The sequence below is a fragment of the Diceros bicornis genome, chromosome 25 (assembly GCF_020826845.1).
Source record: "Diceros bicornis minor isolate mBicDic1 chromosome 25, mDicBic1.mat.cur, whole genome shotgun sequence".
Classification (NCBI taxonomy): Eukaryota; Metazoa; Chordata; class Mammalia; order Perissodactyla; family Rhinocerotidae; genus Diceros; species Diceros bicornis.
Window position 1 is genome coordinate 8,152,312 of NC_080764.1, and position 18,863 is coordinate 8,171,174.

General features: G+C 50.0%; 1 pseudogene; it reads left to right on the plus strand.

Moving 5' to 3' along the window:
* The first annotated feature begins 3,781 nt into the window (after nt 1-3,781).
* On the plus strand, nt 3,782-11,752 carry LOC131421551 (cytochrome P450 2D14-like; annotated as a pseudogene).
* The last annotated feature ends 7,111 nt before the right edge of the window (nt 11,753-18,863 follow it).

Consider the following 18,863-nt stretch of genomic DNA (forward strand, 5'->3'; position numbering starts at 1 on the left):
TGTTTTTCCATGTAAATTTTAAGATTCTTTATTCTATTTCTGTGAAGAATGTCGTTGGGATTCTGATTGGGATTGCATTGAATCTGTGGATTCCTTTAGGTAATATGGACATTTTAACTATGTTCGTTCTTTCAATCCATGAGCATGGAGTATCTTTCCATTTCTTCATGTCCTTCGATATCTTTCAATAATGTCATATAGTTTTCACCGTATAGGTATTTCACCTCCATGGTTAAATTTATTCCTAGTTATTTTATTTCTTTGTTGTGATTGTAAAAGGGATTATATTCTTGATTTATCTTTATGCTAGTTCATTATTGGTGTATAGAAATGCAACTAATTTTTCCCTGTTGATTTACTGCAACTTTACTGTGTTCATTGATTATTTCCAACAGTTTTGGAGAATTTTTTAGGGTTTTCTATATGTAGAAACATGTCATCCACAAATACTGACAGTTTTACATCTTCCTTTCCAATTTGGATCCCTTTTATTTCTTTTTCTTGCCTAATTGCTCTGGCTAAAACTTCCAGGACTATGTTGAATAAGAGTGGCGAGAGTGGGCATCCTTGTTTTGTTCCTGTTCTCAGAGCAATAACTTTCAGCTTTTCACTGCTGAGTATGATGTTGTGTCCAGGTTTGACATATGTGGCCTTTATAATGTTGAGGTGGAGCATGCATTTTGAGATGGCCCCAAATGCTGCTCTGACTTTGACCTCCTGACACGACCCCTGAGACTCAGTCTCCTCCATGCCTTGGGGACCATAGGGCCACCTGCCCTATAGGGCTGTGGGGAGGACATGTGGAGTGAGCAGCAGAGCCTGGCACGGGATTCTCTGATCAATGGAAGCTGCAATTGCACAATGATTGCAAAGGCCATCGTCCTCACGATTGTACTGTGTGCTCATTGTACTCACAAGGTTTCCTCAAGGCCCCCCGTCCTGGACAACAGGCTGCTAGTATCGGGGGCTCTGCCTGAATTACAGGCGTGTCTGTCCCTGCCCTTCATATCCTCATTATGGTGACTACTTGGAGGGCAAGACACAGCTAAAACAGGGGTTGATAAAGACAATTTGTCCAGGGCCACCGTGTGACCAACAGTGGGACCATCCTGCACCCTCCCCACCCCCTCTGCTAACACCGTCTGATTCTCTGACAGTCCTGGGAAGAAAGTTGGTGCTCATAGTACAGGACAATCAACTGAGGCCAATGAGAGGCCATAGGCTGGATCTGGGAAGTCCTGAGGATGCGCGTGCGTCTTGACCTCCTGGTCTGTTGAGTGGCCTCAAAGCTGCTCTCTCAGCCCCCTGGAGGCCCAGTGACCCCAGTTCCCCAGGACCAGTCCTCATTTGGATTAGCATAGCTGCCTCCCTCCCTCTGCCCCTCACCCCCTTGCACAAGACTTTCCAGTGGCCCTTTGGTCCCACTGCCAGATCACCTTGGCTTGCAGTGCCTAGCCAGCCAAAGTCCTCCAGGAAGTCTTCCCAGAGAGTCCTGCTCCAACCTGAAGCAGTGTCCCTACGCCCCTTAAAGCAGTCCCTGTAGAGCTGGCCTGGTCTGTCAGCCTTCCTGTTCCTCTTCTTGGTCATGAGCACCTTGGAGCAGGGGCCCACCATCGTCTTCCCGCCAGGCTGTGAGTGCCCAGCCCAGCACCCAGCACATGGTCCGTCCAGCGGGGGTGGAACAGAATCCAAGGCCTGAGCAAAGCAAGATGCAGGGAAGGCCAGGGAAACTGAGGAAGGCCCTGCTGGGCCCCAGCAAGTGATACCCTCTTGCCTTGGGCCTGGCAGGAGACTGGGGATGTGGGAATTCAGAAGGGGAGGAGCAGTTTTCACAAGTCAAGCAGGAACTGCAAACATAAAAGCCAATACCAAGAGGCCACAGCCCTGGGGAGCCATCTCTGGGTGGCCATCTCTGAGTGGGGGATGTCCTGAGGCACCCTGGGAAGAAGCTGGTCCTCTTACTGTTGGGGAGTGAGTGAAGGAGAGAACTGGGGGGACACGGGGGTGTGGAGTGCCTCCTGCAGGCCCTGCTTCAGCTGGGGGAGAGAATACTCCAGCTGTTTCCAGAATGAGAGCTTATCTCACATACCCCTGGGATGCATGAGGGGGCCTGATTCCTACCCAGGAAATGCCCCTTCCCCACCCTCTGGGCTCCTGAGCCTCCCCATTTGAGTGGGTTTTGGCCTCAGACTTCCCATCAACTTCACTGATTTAAAAACTCAGCCTCAAATCCCACCCCTTTTCTTGTTGAAGAAGGAGGGTGCTGAGGCTGGTGGGCAGCAGCCCTGCCCTGGCACAGTGTGGTCACACCCCTGCTTGGAGGAGGTGAGAGGCTGAGCAACAGGGATGGCCTGGGAGCCACAATTCCAGCTGGGACAGTGTGGTACCGAGGTTTGCATCTTTGCTTGAGGGACCACCGAGTCAGGGTTGGACGGGATGGGGCTGCAGCAGGCGGGACCCGGCCCAGGGAGAGGGAGGAGGCCAGCAAAGGGGGAGGGCCAAGAATCCACTCCTGTGGTCCTCAGCAGGCTTGTGAGGGTGTAGAGAAATTACATCATCCCCACTTGGTTTCCATCCCCTTGTCTTCTGGAAAGAATTTGAGCAGCTGATGTTCAAGGACAAATGATAATGAGGAGGGGGAAGCAGGCCCCCTCCTCTGGGGACAGAGTCACAGCCTATGCTGACACCCTAGTCCCCTGAGTTTCCTGGCAGCTCAGTCAACAAGGGCGAGTGCCCACCCCACATTTCTCTGAGTCAGGAAAGTGGACACAGGCACGAGCAGATTCATCACCTGGGTGGCCTCAAGAGCTAGGAGGTCAAAGGCCCAGTTTGTAACACTTAGGAAGGGTCTCCTGGCCATCGAACTGGCTGTTGGGTCACTATGTGAAGATGAAGCTGAACCCCAGGAAGCTGAGTAAGCAGCCAGCCAGTTGAGGGTCCTCAGCATCACTGTCGGCAGCCTCCAGGTGGCAGGAGCGGGGGGTTAGCTCCTGGCAAACACTGAGAAGAGTGCTGGGTCCGTGTGTGTGTGTTTGTGTGTGCCTGGTGCATGTATTAAAGTGTGTGTGTACGTCGTCTTGTGAGTGTGTTCATGTGTGTGTGCAAGTGCTTGTGTGTCAGTCTGTGAGCATATGGGTAGTGTCTGAACGTGTGTGTGATTTGTGAGTGTAGGACCGTGTCTGTGTGTATTGAATGTACTGGTGTGAAGTGAGGGCCAGGAGAATTTCACCCCCACACCCATTGACCCTCTGATCATTGTGACCTCCCTGAGAGTGCCAGTAACACACCTGGTAGGTGAAGGTCACTCAGAAGGAGGAAGGTGAGATATGGGAAGGCAGGAATGTGTTCTGGGGACGAGGCTGTGACTGCATTAGGGAATGTGAGGCTAATGTGACAGGTGGGGCAGGATCTAGTCCAAAGACAGCTGGTTCTTCCTCGGAGCCTGTACAATGCTGGGGAGTCATGCTTGGGGTGGGGACTTCCATTTTCTCTACCCCCGACCCTGGGTAAGCACAGGGGGAAGGGGGAGGGACAGGACTTCTGTGCCACCCCTGCACCTTGCCTTCCCTATCTGCTCCCTGCACCTCTGAAGGGACAATTATCCCAACCTGTTGGTTCAGAGCAGAGAGCAAAGGCCAGTCTCAGATCCCTTTATAAAGAGGGCCCAGGCTGGTCGAGCCCTCAGGGTTGGTGAGAGTGCCCTGCTTGGCTTGGTCCTAGGTCCTGGTGTGGTGAGAGGTGCCAGTGTGTCCAGAGGAGCCCAGTGCCCACTGAGGCAGCCATGGAGCTGCTGACCGGGGAGACACTGGGGCCCCTGGCCGTGGCCGTGGCCATCTTCCTGCTCCTGGTGGACCTGATGCACCGGCGCCAATGCTGGGCCCCACGCTACCCACCAGGCCCCATGCCCCTGCCTGGGCTGGGCAACCTGCTGCAGGTGGACCTCCAGGACACACTTTGCTGCTTTACTCGGGTGAGGAAGGTGGGGGTGGGCACAGAAGCCCAGGGGACCCCACCTAGCAGCAGACAGTGGGTGGTGGGTGAAGCCACAGGCTGGACAGGGAGCTGGGGGGAAAGGAGGAGGCAGATTTGAGAGGCCTCCTGGGGGAGGGCATCTGTGCAGGGCCTGGAGGACAGTTTGAATTTTCCAATCAAAGGTCAGAGTGGGCCAAGGCCTGGAGGGGGTGGGTCTTGGCTGTGGGTTTGGGATCCAGTGGGACAGAGCTTAAGTTATGTGAGCCTGAGTCCCTTCTGAGGACATCAGGAGGAAAGGTCTTGAGATTGGCGGAGGGGAGTCTGGTCATGAGCCCCATTTAGTCAGGAAATTGAGGTTGAGAAGGGACAGTGACCAGGTTCAAATCTTTTGCTGATGTGAGACCTAGGGCCTCACTGCTCACCTCCGTGACCCTCATGGGATGAAGAAACATCCCATTTCTTCACCTGTAAAATGGGATGCTAACTTGGCCTCCTGACAATGTTGGTGACCTCTGTAAAGTCATAGCTGGGGGGTCTGATCCAATGTGAGGTCCTCAGCTGTGCAGGTTGTGACCCCCAGCATCACTGTGACCAGATAGAGCCCTTTCACCCCCTCGCTGCTGGCACCTCAGGGTCCCCCAAGGCTAGGGCCAGGAGACTGAGGCCCCCAGCCTGGTGGGGCCGGCTTGTGGAACGCCCTTGACTTTCGACTTGCAGTTGCGGCGACGCTTCGGGGACGTGTTCAGCCTGGAGCTGGGCTGGACGCCCGTGGTCGTGCTCAACGGACTGGCAGCCACGCGCGAGGCGCTGGTGTACCGCGGCGAGGACACCTCCGACCGCCCACCTGTGCCCTTCATGGAGCACCTGGGCTTCGGGCTGCGCTCTGAAGGCAAGCAGAGGAGGGGAGGACCGCAGCCCGGCGGGGACTGGGCCTGCAGTGCGGGCCAAGCCGAGGGAGGGTGGTGGGCCTGTGCTGCAGGGAAGAGTCAGTGAATTTGAAGGAGCGGCAGGTGGAGGCAGGAGCCTCAGTCAAGTGTGGGGAGGTGGCTGTGGGCTGGACAGAGGGCGGGGCCTTACAGGGAGTGGGCGAGACCCGGGCCACTGTGAGCAGGAAGGGGACCTCCGGGTGGCGGGAATGAGGAGGGTGGAGTCAGTGTGGGCGGGGCAGGGGCGGGCCTGGACCTTCCTTGCGCGGAAGAAGGTCAGGGTGGACAGAGCTAAGAGTGGGGCCAAGATCTTCCCGCAGTGGGGAGAGCTGGCGAGCAATGTGGGCGGGCAGAGGGTGGGACCTGTTTCCAGATGGAAGGGGGTGTAAAGTGGGCGGGACCTGGTGTTGTGGCTGGCGGGAATGAGGTTAGTGTGGGCAAAGTAGGCGGCGCGGTGGTACGTGCAGGGTAAGGGGCGGGGGAGGTACCGACTGAGGCGGGGAGCAGAGCTGGTCCATGGCAGAGACCGAAGGGCAGGCGAGCCCGTGAGCAAGGTGTGCTCGCAGAGGTGGGGCCAGGGCACACCGGAGCCACGCCCACATCCGCCCGCCCCTAGGGGTGATCATGGCGCGCTACCGACACGGGTGGCGGGAGCAGCGGCGCTTCTCCGTGTCCACCCTGTGCAACTCCGGCCTGGGCAAGAAGTCGTTGGAGCAGTGGGTGACCGAGGAGGCCTCGTGCCTCTGCGCTGCCTTCGCAGATCAGGCCGGTGAGTGCTGGGCTGAGGGACAGGAGACAGGGATGGAGGCTGGGAAGAGGAGATGGAGGCGACCCCCTGACCTGCACCGTCCCCTCCCAGGACGCCCCTTTAGCCCCAACGCCCTCCTGAATAAAGCAGTGAGCAACGTGATCGCCTCCCTGACCTTCGGGTGCCGCTTCGAGTACAAGGACCCGCGCTTCCTCAAGCTATTGGACCTCACAGAGTACTTACTGAAAGAGGAGACTGGTTTCCTGCCCGAGGTGCGAGGGTGGAGGGTCCAAGGAGTCACACAGGCAAGCTCCATGGAGGAGACCTGCACCTGCAATGGGCCTCCACGGAGGAGGATTTGGAAGAGGGGTGTTGGATCAGCAGGGCCCAGGAGAAGGCTAAGGAACCTGTACCTCCCACATTGGAAGCCACCAGGACCCATGAGATGTAGATTTTAGGTTTATATATTTGGGGACAAGGCCAGGAGAAAGGGTGGAGGTCAGAACTTAGGAAGGAACCAGGTCAATAGTGAGGACACCCTGGAGGCGGCTGGGACCTGACTGTTGGAGGTGAACACTTGAGCACAGGGAGGACCCAGGGCCCCACATCTGTGGCTCTGACTGGTGCTGAATGCGATCCCCGTGCTCCTGCACATCCCGGGGCTGGCTGCCGAGGTCTTTCCAGGGCATAGGGCCTTCATGGCACTGGTGGATGAGCTGGTTGCTGAGCACAAGATGGCCGGGGACATGGCCCAGCCTCCCCGAGACCTGACTGACTCCTTCTTGGACGAGGTGGGGAAGGTGAGCTGCCAGGGACAAGGACAGGGTTGGAGGTTGAGGGACCCACGAGGTGAGCCTGGGCACGGTGGGGCCAGTGTATCACTCAGTGATCAGGAACCCGGGCTGATGGGTACAGAGTGGGAGGTAATTTGGGGGTTTCCTCCCTCTGCCCCTGAGCCCACTCTCTCTGCATGGCCCAGGCCAAGGGGAACCCCGAGAGCAGCTTCAATGATGAGAACCTGCGCCTGGTGGTGTCTGACCTGTTCACTGCCGGGATGGTGACCACCTCGACCACGCTGGCCTGGGCCCTCCTGCTCATGATCCTGTACCCGGATGTGCAGCGTGAGCCCAGCTTGGGGGTCTGGTGAGATGGGCCAGGGAGGAGAGGGACAGGCTGGGGACCCTGAGCTTGGTTTGGTTACCAGGAGCTCTGAGCAGAGGCTGGGCCCTGGCCGAAGGTCAGAGGGACTTCCTCCTCCCCGTGGGCACAGCCCCTGCACAGGAGTCAGGAGGAGGTTGGGGCCCAGCCCCCTGGCTTCTGACCACTGTGGGGATGCTTGTCTGTCCAGGCCGTGTCCAACAGGAGACTGATGAGGTGAGAGGGCAGGCGCAGCAACCAGAGATGGGGAACCAGACCCACATGCCCCTCACTATGGCCATGGTCCATGAGGTACAGCGCTTTGGGGATATCATCCCACTGGGCTTGCCCCACATGACATTGAAGTGCAGGGCTTCCTCATCCCCAAGGTAGGCCTGCGGCCCTCCTCACCCCAGCTCAGCTCCACCTGCCCCCTGGTAGCCCCAGCGTGGCCATTGCCAGGTGTGACCAGGACTGGAACTCAAGACACCTAATCCTCATTTCCACAGGCACCAACTGTCCAGCCTGGGTGGGTGTGGGGATGAAGCAGAGGCAGGGCTGGCCCTGTGCATTCAGGGACCCAGTAGGGGGCTGGAGGGGGTGACAACCTAAAATATGCCCCAGTGTGTTGGAGGAACCCATGAATGCAAGGACAGGTGGTAGGGATGGCTCCCGTGAGAGGCATGTCACTTGGCCCTGCCATGGGGACAGGGAAGGTGTGGGGAATTTCTTAGGCTGAAATGGACTTGGAAGAGTCCATTTGTATACCAGGCAGAAAGTGGCCCACACATGTTTGGTGTTAGGGGTTGGGGGTGCTCCAGCCTAGACATCACCAATACAAGGCATCAGCTGCCAGAGGACGACGCTCATCACCAACCTGTCATCGGTGCTGAAGGACGAGACCGTCTGGAAGAAGCCCTTCCGCTTCCACCCCGAGCACTTCCTGGACGCCCAGGGCCGCTTCGTCAAGCAGGAGGCCTTCATGCCCTTCTCAGCAGGTGCCTGTGGGGAGCCTGGCTCGCTGCCCCCTCCTGAGGGAGTCTTGGAGGCATTGAGCCCAGGACCCCAGGCTCACTGACCCCCATACCCACCCACAGGCCGCCGCTCGTGCCTCGGGGAGCCCCTGGCCCGCATGGAGCTCTTCCTCTTCTTCACCTGCCTCCTGCAGCGCTTCAGCTTCTCGGTGCCCACTGGGCAGCCCCGCCTCAGTGACCACGGTGTCTTTGGCTTCCTGGTGACCCCGTCCCCCTAGCAGCTCTGTGCTGTTACCCACTAAAGGGGGACAACCTGCTCCTTGAGGGTGTGCTGGTGTCTAATAAACCACACTGATTGCTCCAACCTGGTTTGAGTCCCACCAGGCCCCCTGATCAGCCCCTGGCAGAGATGCAGCCTCAGCAGCCTCCCCAGGACCAGCTCCTACCCCTCCCTGATCCAGCCTCACCTGGCATCTGACCCCATTTGAGAGACAGGTATACTGACACTCAGAAGATGACAGCTTACCCCCTAGTCACCAATAGAGAGCCAGCACCGTCTGCCCTGTTTGGTGACTAAGTCCATGTAGAAGTCTTGACTCCTGGGTGTCAGGGAGTGGGAGGCGTGTGAATGGGCTTCTGATAGGAATCAGCCCGATCCCTGGCTGAGTGAGCACCCTCAGGTTCACGGATTCACTACAGGCCTCACAGGAGACAGAAAAGCTGTTATACTGACGGTTATGGTCTTTCCAGAGAGAGGATCCAGATAGAATCAACAGTGGTCAAAGGCACATAGGTGGAGTTCAGGAAGAGTGGGCACAAGCTTCCAGCTGTCTCTCCAGAGGATTCATGCATACAGCGCTCAGTTCCTGCAGCAATGTTTTGTGACACAGCAGAGAGTATTGCTCACCAGGGAAGCTCACCCGAGTCTGAGTGTCCAGGAATTTGGTTGGGGGTCAGTCACTTAGACTTGGAGAGCCACATGGCTGACCTCAGTTACTCAGTCTCCAGCCCCTCTCGAGGTCAAACAGTGTGGCCCCAAATCCCCGCCATCAATCACATTGGTGGCAGGAACTGTGGTGTGACCCCAGCCCCAGGTACAGAGACACTCTTGTCAGGCAGGTCATCCCAAGGGCGTAGGAGAAGTTTCTCAGGATCTTGTCAGGGGCCAGGCACTTTTTCAGGAATGTGCAGGGATTGAAATCCCCAAGCCTGAGTAATCTTTTTCCACAGTCCACTCCCCTGGTTTTTGGCTCCTACACTAAAATGGTGTTATTTGTTTGAGTATCTACATTTTGTGTGTGTGTTTGTGGTAAAATACACACAACATAAAATTTACCATCTCCATTATTTTTGAGTGTACAGTTCAACGCTATTAAGTTCTTATATTGTTGTGCAACCATCACACCATCCATCACCAGAACTCTTTCATCTTGCAAAACTGAAATTCTGTCCCCATTAGACAATAACTCCCTATGGCCCGTCCCCATAGCCCCTGGCAACCACCATTCTACTTTCTGTCTCTATGAATTTGACTACTCTAGGGACCTCATATGAGGGGAATCATACAGTATTTGTCTTTTTGTGACTGACATTTCACTCAGCATGATGTCCTCAATGTTCATCAATGTTGTAGCATGTGTCAGAATTTCTGTCCTTTTTTAGGCTAAATAATACTCCATTGTATGCATAGACCACATTTTGCTTATTCCTTCATCCGTCGATGGACACTTGGGTTGCTTCTCTCTTTCAGCTTTTGTGAACACTGCTGCTATGAACATGGGGTACAAATATCTCTTTGAGACTCTGCATTCATTTTGTGGATATATAAGCACCAGACTGTTTTCCACAGCAGCTGCACCATTTTGCTTTATCACCAGCAGTGTACATAGTTCCGATTCTCCATACCCTCGCCAGCACTTTCTATTTTCTGTTTTGATAATAATAGCCATTCTAATGGGTGGGAGGTGGTATGTCACTGTGGTTTTGATTTGCATTTCCCTACTGATGAGTGACGTGGAGCATTTTTTTCATGTGCTCGTTGTCCATTTGTGTATCTTCTTTGTAGAAATGTCTATTCGAGTCCTTTGCCCATTCTACAATCAGGTTGTGCGTTTTGTTGTTGTTGTTATGAGTTTTAGGAGTTCTCTATATATTCTAGATATGAATCCCTTATCAGATACAGTCATGTGCCACATAAGGACATTTCGGTCAATGACAGACTGCATGTATGGCTGTGGTCCCTTAAGACTGGGCACCATAAGTTGGTACCACATATCCAAGGTGTGTAGTAGGCTGTACCATCTAGGTTTGTGCAAGAAACCCTATGATGTTCACGCAAAGACGAAATTGCCTAAAAATGCATTTCTCGGAATGTGTCTCCCTCCTTAAGTGACATGTGGCTGTATATGATTTGCAAATATTTTCTTCCATTCTGTAGGTTGCCGTTTAACTCTGTTGATGGTTTTTGATGTACAAATTTTTTAATTTTCATGAAGTCCAATTTGTCTATTTTCTTTTCTTTCCTATGCATCTGGTGTCATATCCAAGAAATCACTGCCAAATCCAATGTTGAGAACCTTTTGTCCTATGTTTTCTTCTAAGAATTTTCTAGTTTTAACTCTTAACATTTAAGTCTTTGTTGCATTTTGAATTAATTTTTTTGTATATGGTGCTAGGTGAAGGTCAACTTCATTCTTTTGCGTTAAGATATCCAGTTTTCCAAGCACCATTTGTTGAAAAGACTGTCCTTTCCCCATTGAATGGTCTTGCACCCATGTCAAAATCATTGGACTATATATGAGGGTTTGTTTCTGGGCCTTCTCTTCTCTTCATTGGTCTATATCTCTGTCTTTCTGCCACTAACACAGTATGTTGATTACGGTAGCTTTGTAGTAACTTTTGAAATCAGGCAGTATGAGTTTTATTCTTCTTTTTCAAGTTTATTTTGGCTATTCGAGGTCCCTTGAGATTCCATATGAATTTTAGGATTGATTTTTCTATTTTTACAAAATGTCAATGGGAGTTTGATAGAGATTGAATTAAGTCTGTAGATCACTCTGAGTAGTCTTGATGTGTTTACAATATTGTTTTCCAATCCATGAACCTAGGATGTCTTCCCATTTATTTGTGTCTTCTTTAATTTCTTTCAGCAATGTTTTGTAGTTTTCATGGTAGAAAGTCTTTCATCTCCTGGGTTAAGTTAATTCCATGTATTTTTTTTTCTGATGCTATTGTAAATGAAACATTTTCTTAATTTCGTTTTTGGAGTGTTCATTGTTAGTGTATAGAAATACAGCTGATTTTTGTGCATTGATTTTGTATCCTGCTACTTTACTGAATTTGTTTATAAGTTCTAACATGGTTTTTTTGTGGAATCTTTAGGTTTTTCTACACACAAGATCATATCATCTGGGAACAGAGATAATATCACTTCTTATTTTCCAAGTTGGATGGCTTTTGTTTCTTTTTCTTTCCTAATTGCTCTGGCGAGAGCTTCCAGTACTATGTTGAGTGGAAGTGGCCAAAGTGGGCATCCTTTCTTTCTTCCTGAAGTTAAAGGAAAAGCTTTCAGATGTTTACCATTGAATATTGAGTTTGCTGTGGGTTTCCCTATATGGTTTTTGTTATGTTGAGGTAGTTTCCTTCTATTCCTAGCTTGCTGAGTGTGTTTAACAAACACTAGCTTGAAAGAGTGTTGAAGTTTGTCAAATGCTTTTTCTGCATCAATTGAGATGATCATGTAGTTTTTGTCCTTCATTCTGTTAACGTGGTGTATAACACTGATCAATTTTCATATGTTGCATCATTCTTGAATTCCATTAATAAACCGCACCTAGTCATAATCCTTTCCCACTTGTATGATCCTTTGAATATGCTGCTCAATTTGGTTCGCTAGTGTTTTCTTGAGGACTTTTGCATCAGTGTTCGTAAGGGATATTGGTCTGTAGTTTTCTTTTCTTGTAGTGTCTTTGTCGGGCTTTGACATCAGGGTAATGCTGGCCTCCTAGAATGAATTAGGAAGTGTTCCCTCCTCTTCAGTGTTTTGGAGAAGTTTGAGTCGAATTGGTGTTAGTTCTTTAAATGTTGGGTAGAATTCAACAGTGAAGCCATCAGGTTTAGGGTATTTTTTATAGGGAGATTTTTGATGACTTATTCAATCTCCTTATTAATTAAAGTTCTATTCAGATTTTTTCCGTTTCTTTATGATTCAGTCTTGGCAGCTTTTTTATTTCTAGGGATTTGTCCATTTCATCAATAGATTATTCAATTTGTAGGCATATGGTTGTTTACAGTACTCTCTTATAATGTTTTTTATTTCTCTAGAATCAGTAGTAATATCCCTGCTTTCATTTCTGATGTTAGTAATTTGAGCCTTCTCTCTTTTTTCTTAGTGCATCCAGCTAAAGGTTTGTCAGCTTTGTTGATCTTTTTGAAGAACTAACTTTAGGTTTAATTGATTTTCTCTATTATTTATCTGATCTCCATTTCATTTATCTCAACTCTATATTATTTCCTTCTTTCTACTGGCTTTGGGTTTTCGTTGCTGTTCTTCTTCTAATTCTTTAAGGTGTAGTCTTAGGTAATTGATTTGTGATCTGTTTTAAGGTAGGCATTTACAGTTATAGACTTCCCTCTGAACACGACTTTTGCTATATTCCCTAAGTTTTGATATGTTGTTCTGTCATTTTCATTTATTGCAAGCTATTTTCTACTTTCTCTTATGATTTCTCCTTTGACCCATTGGTTGTTTATGAAGGTGTTGTTTAATTTCCACATATTTGTGAATTTTCCAGTTCTCCTTCTCTCATTGATTTCTATGTTGTGGTGGACGAATATCCTGATCACTATAAAGCCAATCCAGCATGATTTCCGTGCACAGGCAGCATATCAGCTGCTTCATCTGGAAAGTTCCACATGGCATTTAATTGAGGGGAAGAATAATTCCCCTTCTCAGCTTAAAAGAACCTTTTCAGTAGTTTCTTGATTTCGCCCTACCCCCACTTGGACTACGTTCTTGGCGACCAGAGGTCATAGAGGTGCTTTCTGTTGTCCCAGCATAATCTTTCCCTTTGGAAGGAACCCTGAAACAAGTGGCCATAACTTGGAGCAGATGAAATCCCAGCATGGAATAGTGTCACCATATGGCCCCATCCTCTCCTTTATTTTCATTTGAGCCATTACATATAGCAATAATGACAAGATTGTACATTAGCTTGTTTTTTGGAGTTGCTTTTTTTTCTTCCATTTCCTTACATATCCAGTGAGCCAGCCCCTTGGAGGTTAGCTCCATTATTTCCCAATTCCACAGGTAACTTTTACTTCCAGTAACAGACTACAGTGCAGCTGCTGTGTTACACCATTAGTGGTGCAGAAACCATTCAGGAAAGAAGGTTCATCAACCACAATCCTCCATTCTTCCTTTTCCCAAACTGTGCCTTCACCACTTTCCAGAGAGTCAGGTTTCTTCTAGTGAATGCCACTGTCGAAGCCAACTGTGTTTGGGGTCCCCAAGACCATCCTAGCTTTAATGTGCTCCTGGAGGATTCGCAAGACTTCAGAAATGCTGTTATAGTCACGGTTATTCTCTTAGTCTGTTTGGGATGCTAGAACAAAATACCCTAGAATGAGTGGTTATAAAAAGTAAAATTTATTCCTCACAGTTCTGGAGTCTGGGAAGTCCAAGATCAAGGCTCTGGCAGACTTGATGTCTGGTGAGGGCCCACTTTCTGGTTCATAGACAGTCACCTTTTCACTGTATCCTCAGTGTCTGCTAGCAGAAGGGTCAAGGGATCTCTCTGGGTTCTCTTTTATAAAGGCACCAATCCCATTCATGAGAACTCTATCTTCATGACCTAATCACCTCCCAAAGGCCCCACTAACAAATACTATCACATGGGGATTAGGTTTCAACATATGAATTTAGGGGGGACACAAACATTCCATCTACAGCCGCTATGGTTTATTACAGGAAAGGATACAGATTAAAATCAGGAAAGGTAGAAGACACATAGGACAGACAGACAGACACATAGGAGAGCCCAGCAGAGGTTTCCATTTGTCCCTTTCTAGGAGAGTCATAGGGACAGGGCTTAATACCCTAGCAACAAAAAGACACCTGAAGAGAATATTGCCAGTCAGGGAATGGCAACCGAGCCTCGGAGTCCAGGGATTTTACTGAGGTTGGTGTCGTAGTCACGGAGTACCTGTGTGGGTGATGGGGTGACTAAGTCTCCAGCCCCTCAAGAGGCCAGACTGATACAGGGAGATGCAGGGTCCCCAGGACATGTCGCATTGGTAGCATGAATGCCCTGGCATGGCCTGAGGCTCCAGGAAAACAGACACAGTTATCCAGCAGAATATTCCCAGAGCATAAAGGTCATCTCCCAGGAGCTGGTCAGTGGCCAGTCACTGCTTTACCAAGTGCAGGATTTGAACCGTCCAAACCTGCTGACTTTACTCTTTACTGCAAGTGACTCACTCAGCCTGGATACCCACATCCCAGGCCTAATTCTACCCACCACACCATGGGCCAGAGCTCAGCCAGCACCATCAAGTCTGCTGCCCCACTTCATGTATGATACCCCAGTTGGTGGGGAACTCAGGGAAGGCCGGGAAGGGATGTGCCAAATTAACACCCAGCCTCGGTCCTCAGGTGCCAGTGCCCTCCCTGGAAAGCCGATGGCAGTCCAGGAGTGAGCACCTTGCTAAGCTCTCAGTCACCCCAAGATAGGATGATCCCACTGTCCCAGCCCCTCAGGGATCCTCATGTCCAAGTGCCTTCCCAGTAGGAGTTGCTCACATCCAGGCTGTAGCTGGTGGAGGACACATGTCTGGGATCCAACCCAGGGCACTGTCCTCGGAGTGGCTGGGCCAGGTAGGGCTCTCTGGAAGCCTGGCCAGGGGCAGGGAATAAGCCCTGTGAGCCCTAGGCATGCCCTAGTGTCAGGAATCAACCTTGGACCCTGTTGTAAGAGCTTCGGTGGATTCAATCAGAGATGTAAAAAGGAACTTTCCAACCCAAACGAATGGACTGAATGCACACTTTATTGTATAGGGAAAGATAAAGGCAAAAGTTAGCAAATAGATATGGAGAATACAGGAAGTAGCTATATTCAAAGAAACATCAGACCGGGTACTTATATCATCCAAATAAGTCAGTAAAAAGAGGAAACAAAATCAGATAGATCGAAAAAGAGAAACATCAGATTGATCGAAAAGAGAAACATCAGATCGGGTACGTAGAACATCCACACCCTTACACCAGGGAGAGTCCCTTTAATTGACACTGCTAGGCGGGAGTGCCAATTGAAAGATGTCCTAGACAAGGTGTCGCCCCCGCAGGTGAGACTCTCACCAGGCCTCAGTTTCCAGCAGCTTATATAGCATAAGTAATTTCCAGAGTAAGCATTTTGGTGTTCTCATGCACAAATGGTTATCAGTTGTGTACGTGCATTGAGCTCCTTGGTTATCGTCCCAGCCCGGCACAGATGGCCAGTCCATCCTGAGCCCAAAGAGTCTTGTAATCTTACAAATTGCAACTATCTCTGTGGGACAAGGGCCAGTTCCCACCACACAGAAAGCCACTTTATATTTCTTTGTGTGCTGGTGGCTGTAGGTTCATGGATCGGCCAAACATGGCTGTACTCATGTCAAGACAGACCCTTGTGACAGTAGATAGCCGGAGGAGAAGCAGGCCACATGGGGATGTTGGAGGAGGACACCCTGGCTCTCCTCCTTGCTCTGCCAGGACACTCTGTGACCCTGGGCCACCCCTCCCTGCCTTGGGCTTCTGTTTCCACTTCAGCCAATGAGATGGTATACCAGATGGCCACTGGGTCCTGTGTTCCTGCTCTGACTCTATCGCCATGACCTTGTTAGCCTGGACACCCAGCCAAGGGAAGGGACTGCCATCCTCTCTACTGTCCCCATCGCCACAATTGACTGGCTCTGGACTGAGCACACAGGCAGTGCCCAAGGGTTTATAATGACTGTTGCTTACCCAAGTCTTGGGCAGACCCCCTGCTGCATTTAGGTAACAGCTTAGAGACCACTGACACTCAGGGCAGAAGCAGCCCCTTCAGCCTCTGTTACAAGAGGACCTTCATCCAACAGCATCCCTGACGGGGGTTCCACCAGCGTCTTCTAAGTGCATTCACGACAGGAAGCTCCCAGATCTCAGCAATCAGGGAACTTGGTGTGTCCCTTGGCACTGAGTCAGAAAGCCAGACAGGGCATCCTCAGCCTCTCCAGAGTATCCACTGTTGTGTCAGGGCTTGGTGGCAGGAGGGGGTGCTCCTGCGGCTGGTCAGGACAGGGAGTGTGGACAGGGCCACAGTGGGTTTGAGAAGATGTGAGGCCCCTGAGAGGAGGAGGTGGGCCTGCAGAGGCAGCAAGTCTGTGGATTTACTGATACTTTATCCTTCATGGTTCTGAGTCTTGGGGACGTCAGAGGCTGGGAACGAGACCAGCCACAGCTTCCTCAGGAACTGGGGCACCTAGTCCTTGGGACTTTCCTCCTTGCTTTCCATGTAAGAGGCCCTGAAAAGCACAAGCAGGCATGCCCTCTGGGTCCCTTGCTGGGAGGACTTTTTCTCAGGGCCAGGGGGCCCCTGATGCCAAGGGAGCAGGTCAGCATTGATAAAAGGCTAGGTATTCCTCCAGCCAAAGGGATGTGGCCTCAAGTTCCTGCCAACCAGGAAGGAAGCCGGAGGCAGGGGATGGTCATTCAGGAAGGTCGGGGCATCTGGCTATCTGGGCTTCCTTCCTACTCTGAAGAGTGTGACTTGATTTTTTTGATGTTCTACTTCTGACAACCTTTAAGCATGTTCTCTGTCTCTTTGCCTGCCTCCCACATCTGCAGCAGCTGATAATAAATCCCTGGTGCTCTCTCTTTTGGTCCCTACTAGAGTTTCAAACCACCAAGCCAGTCCCCACACAAGAGAGCCCTCAACCCAGCCCATCATCAAGCCACAGTAAATATCCAGGACAGTCTCCTTTCCTGGCTCTCAAGCCCTTTTGGTCCTGCTTGAGAGGCCAGTCCTGCTCTGCCCAGAGACGTCAATGATGCAAGTAGTAAAGCTTTTCATACGCTCCTGGTATGGGAATGGTGTCATCAGTCCACATCCAAAGAAAATTTTGAATGGGGACAGGGAGTCCCTTCGGCCTTTGCAGAGTGACCATAACAAGAACTTAAGACTTGCAGAGTCTGAAGAATAAAGACGTCTCAGTTTAAAGATCAAGTAGCATCAGACTTCTCAACAACAACCATCGAGGTAGAAGACAATGAGAATGGTCCTTAAAATTCTGCAGGAAAGTTATTTACAATCTAAAATTCTATACTCGGCAGAACTATTAGTCAAGTATGAATGGAGACATTTAAGACATCTAAGGACTCATAAACACCCCTCAGGAGAGCAGTGATATCAGCAAAAACGGCAGAGCTCTGAGAATTGGCCACTTCAGAAGAGCAATGAAAACACTGGCAAAACGATCAGATCCTTTTTCAGAAGTCTGGGAATTAACCACAAGGTCACAGCTACTCAGGAGCATTTTTTTCCAAGACACATGGCTAAGTCTCAGGATGAACAGGAAGCTTTGTGGCATTTCCACTTCCCTGGTCCTCTCCTCCACTCTCCAGCTCTGCAGTAACCTTGAAAAGAACTGCCAGTACTCCCAGGGAAGCCTCCTGAATGAGCATAGGACATGGAGCATTTTCAAAGCCTCATTTCCAAAGAATTGTCACTATTTCCCTGGCTGGGGGTTCCCTGGAAGACCCAATGTACATTGGTCTGTGTGTGACCTGAGAGCTCCCCTTTTGCAAATAGCCTTTTTTCAGGAGAGTTTCTTGAAGGTAATCAGAGGCCACTGTTGAAAATCAAAGCTGCCTGAGGGAATGGATAAGAGTTGGGGCAAATGATACACTAACCACACAGCTTAAAAGGAGACGCTGCGGCATGAGGTGTCCACAGGGGCTTTGAAAAGCTCTAGCACATTCCTGGGAATCTAGGAGGCCATGCAAGTGTGTAGGCCTGTGTGCAGCTGTGTGCATCCTCATGAAAGACCTCGGGGGGCCCTAAGGTCTCCCCTCTGACTGACCCTGAGATTCTGTGCAAACAGGAATTGAGGGCAGAGGGAAAGTTGTAAACTCTAAAGCCAGTGCCTGGTTGAGTGTTAAATGTATGTCCCAACACACAGAGAGCACCTCTGTGCAGCAAAGACTGGGAGAGTGATTGGTTCCAGACATTTAAGGAAATCTCTAACCAATCATTAGCTGACCACGAAGCTAACTGAGTAGACACTTTAGTGACCACACAGAACAAGGAATAGAGACTTTATTGAACTAGTTCAGAAAAGTCACTAAGCAAAGAAAGAACTATGATGATAACAAACAACCACACAAACCCTGGGGAGCAAAGAGAATCTGATTTCCCAAGTCGCCACAATATCTTCTTTAAAGTGTCTGGTTTCGACCAAAAACAACATAATATGCAAAGGAACATGAAAGTATACACACACATGAAAGAAAACCCATACACATGAAAAAGGAATCAATGGAAACTGTCCCTGATGGTGGAGTTGCTGGACACACACTGCGTATCAGCTAATTCAATATGTTCACAGAACTAAAAGAAGCATGTCTAAAGAACTAAGGGAAAGTGGGAGTATGATGTGTCACCAATTAAAGAATAACTATAATGAGATAGAAATTACAAAAAGGACCAAAGTAGAAGTTCTGGAGTTGAGCAGTACAATAACAAAATGAACATTCAATACAGAAACTCAAGAGCAGACTTGTACAGGCAGAAGAAAAATCAGTGAACATGAGGACAGCTCAGCTGAGCTGATCCAGGATGAGGAACAGAAACAAGAATGAAAACATGAGCAGAGATTCAGAAACCTGGGGGCACCATCAGGGATACCACACACACGTAATGGGAGTCCTAGCAGAAGAAGAGAGAGATAAAGGACTAGAAGGAATATTGAAGAAATATTGAAAACTGAATACTCCCGAAATTTGATGAAAAACATTAATCTGCACATCCAACAAGCTCAGTGAACGCCAAGTAGGATAAAAACAGAGATCTACACCTACACACATCATAATCA